The sequence below is a fragment of the Amblyraja radiata genome, chromosome 9 (assembly GCF_010909765.2).
Source record: "Amblyraja radiata isolate CabotCenter1 chromosome 9, sAmbRad1.1.pri, whole genome shotgun sequence".
NCBI lineage: Eukaryota > Metazoa > Chordata > Chondrichthyes > Rajiformes > Rajidae > Amblyraja > Amblyraja radiata.
Genome location: NC_045964.1, coordinates 32,615,231 through 32,618,962, shown reverse-complemented (window position 1 = coordinate 32,618,962; position 3,732 = coordinate 32,615,231).

Here is a 3,732-nt window from a genome sequence, read left to right as displayed (position 1 = left end):
ATCGTCTCGTTATAAAGGCCATTAGCTTTCTTCACTGCCTGCATGTTTACTTTCAACAAGGACACCAGGTCTCGTTGCACTTCCCTTTTTCCTAATCTGACACCATTGAGATAATAATCTGCCTCCTTGTTCTTGCCTGTCAAGCTGTCCACCGTGTACAGATACAAAATAAAGGGAATAAGAAATGGAGTGGAGTAATTGTAATGAATGATTGCAGATCCGCTTCTGGGACTAGCATGCAGAGAGATGTCTGGCGGGCACCATCTTTTTATTCAGGATTTAGATTCAACAACAATGCAGAAAGAATGATATATTTCAAGGCAGGGTGATTCAATCAATAGTTCAATGTTTTTTATTATCACATGTACAAAAAAAATCTTATTTTGCATACAGTTCAGCAAAGTAATATGATACATAAGCACAATCACAGATTAAGTACAAGGTGTGTAGAAAAGACCACTGAGTCAATGTACAATAGTCGCCAAGTTGCTTTAAGTGCTGCTGACCATAAAGGCCCGTTGACCTGGCGGCGTTGCAGGGTTGGGCTGACCAAGCAAAGTTGTAGTCAGCCTGTCGCTGGAGGTTGCGTCCAGTTTGAGCGTTTGGTCTCCTGCAGTGGGGCTTGACCCAGTCAAGCCTCAGACTGCTGCAGAGTTTCCTGCCATGCCTCGATCCGGATCCTCACATCGACTAGCAAACTGTTGTCCCTCTCCTCGCCCAGCCATCATTTAGCCTGTGCTGTCCTTGTGGTTCCAGGTGATAGAGGCGAGAGCTTTGGGAGATGCTGTCAGAACAGCCATGGAAACTGCCAGTGTAGTTTGTGGACTGCACATATGCCGCCACCGCCACCCTCATAGCCAGGCTCGGCTCCCATGCCTCGGATCAACGCGGCCTCTCCCCGCCCCCGGAGCCCGCCATGCAGGCCCGGTTCAGCAGCAGTCGGCCTCAGAGCCAGCCCCAACTGCACAGGCGTGGCTGAGGACCCGTTGGCTGCCCTTTGCGATGCCAGTAAAGATGCACACGGGAATTCTCCCCCAACTGTGCATGCACGGGTGGAGGCTCTGTTTTAAGTTAGTTTTGTTTAAATGATAATAACTTTTAAAATATACCATCAATCTGAACAAAGTGTGTTTCATTTACAGCCCAGGACAATGGTGAGTAAGGCGGGACAAAAATTGTAGCCCTATCGAGTATCGTTTTTTGCCCCAAATAGAGGTACAATGCAAACCTGCAGATAACAAGATGAGAGTTTTAGTTATATACTAGACTAAGTGGGACCCATTGGGTCCCAGCATCACACGGGAGGGCTGGTCACCAACGCAATATTCCACCTCTCCGCCAATTCCAATATAGCTCGCCAGTGGGGGGGCTGTCTGTTGCGCTAGTATGGGTGATGCGGGCCGAAGGTACTGGTTTCCAGAGGGCTAGTATAGACATTGTGGGCCGAATGGATTCTTGGCTGGCATCCAACTATTGCAACGATTTTAAAAGCCAAGCCAAGGCAAACAATTGGCCTGCATCCACCAGACAACCAAAATTCATTTTGTGAACACAAATGTTTTAAAAAGGCGTGGCAAACAATTGGGCTACAGCCACCTGACAACCAAAATGTATTTTGTGAACACAAACTTGTTAAAAAAAAGGATAGGCAACCAATTGGGCTGCAGCCACCAGACAACCAAAATTCATTTTGTGAACACAAACTTTTTAAAAAGGCGAGGCAAACAATTGGGCTGCAGCCACCTGACAACCAACATTCATTTTGTGAACACAAACTTGTTAAAAAGGCGAGGCAAGCAATTGGGCTGCAGCCACCTGACAACCAAAATTCATTTTGTGAACACAAACTTGTTAAAAAGGCGAGGCAAACAATTGGTGTGCAGCGACCCGACAACCAAAATTCATTTTGTGAACACAAACTTGTTAAAAAGGCGAGGCAAACAATTGGGCTGCAGCCACTTTACAGCCGCATCGAGGGGACTCACCGTGGAGTAGAAGTGCGTTCAGTGTTATTCGCAGCTCAGAGAGCCGTGCTCCTCTCGCTTCCTGGGTCGGGCAGAGACTGAGTGAGGCACTACACTTCCGGATTTTATAGTCCCGCCCCCTGCCGCCAGTGGGGGCAGCAGAGAGAATGGGGATTTAAAAAAAAACATTAATATCTCTCTGATTTTTCATCGATGGGAAAAATCCTCTGGTCCAGGAAGGCGGAGGGGGTCTCTGAGCAAGATGGCCAAAAATGACGGCCGTAGGTGGCGGCGTTCTCTCATAAATCGCACCACAGTGGGTCAAAAGCGGTCAAGATCAGACATTTAGTAATATAGATATACTAGACCAAGTGGGAACCGGTGAGCCCCGTCCCCCAACGCAATAATCCACCACTCACCCGTTCCCCCAAAGCAACCCGTTTCCACCACTCACCACAGGAGGCCTGGTCCCCCAACGCAACTCTTCGGCACTCTCTGGAGTCAATCAATCCTTCCCACGCGGGGAGGGGGGGGTGCAGTCGATACGCTTCCCAGAGCCAATGAATAGGCTCGACTTTTGGGTCGGTGTCGGCGCTCCATGGAGCCAATAAATCCTTCCCACGTGATTCGGCTAATGGTTATGCTGCTGCTCAACGATTGGGCCACAAATGCCAGAGAGGGGCATCGCCAAAATTCTGTCTCTCAAAATTCTGTGGGGAGTGGGCTGTGTGGAGTGGGCTTTGGGAGGTGGGCTTTGGGGCGTGGGCTGTGGGCTGTGGGGGGTGGGCTGTGGGGAGTGGGCTGGGGGTAAAATTCGCGAAGTCTTGGCTGCCGTTACTGTTGGCAACGGTGTGGGCTTGAAGACTTAATGGGCAGGTCCCATTGTGATGTCATTGTTGGACTCGGCAGCCTATGTAAATGAAATGCCTTTTTTTTTGCTGCTGGAAGACTGTCTCTTTCAGAAGCCGTTATTACTTTCAAAGTAGGCTTTTAAAAAAACTTTAATCATCAATAACTTTTGAAATATAACATCAAATCTGATTAGACTAACGACGGGAAAAATCTGAGAAAGGTTCTGCAAAAAATTCAGTGCTATTGTGTACCGGTTTGGCAAAGATACAATAGCACATGTAGACAGAGACACACACACACACTCAGAGAAACAAGATGAGACTTTTAATAGTATACTAGACCAAGTGGGACCCGTTGGGCCCCGTCCCCCAACACCATAATCCACCACCCACCCGTTCCCCCAATGTAACCCATTTCCACCAGTAATCCATTCCCCTAATGTAACCCGTTCCCCCAACGCAATAATCCACCACTCACTCAGAGCCCCCATGGGAGGCCTGGTCCCCCAACGCAACCCCAACGAATATAATTCCCCAATATGATTCCACCACTCACCCGTTGGGTCCCTGTCACATGGGCGCCTGGTCTCCCAACGCAACTCGTTCCCCAATGTAAGATCCACCACTCACCCATTCCCCCAACGCAACCCATTTCCTCAATGCAATATTCTACCACTCACCCATAGCCCCCAACTGTGCAGGTCATTTTAAACTTTAAAAAAAATGCAATTGCACTTAGATTTAATGTGATGTAGGTGCCACCGACAAGGCCTTGTTTGTTATTCAAATCTAATCATTAAACATTGCTGTGCTGGGTTAGGCTGGCAGATTCTTTCCTTTTGCTATCCAAATCTAATCATTAAACTTTGCTCTGCTGGGTTAGGCTGGCAGATTCTTTCCCTGAAGGACATTTGCTG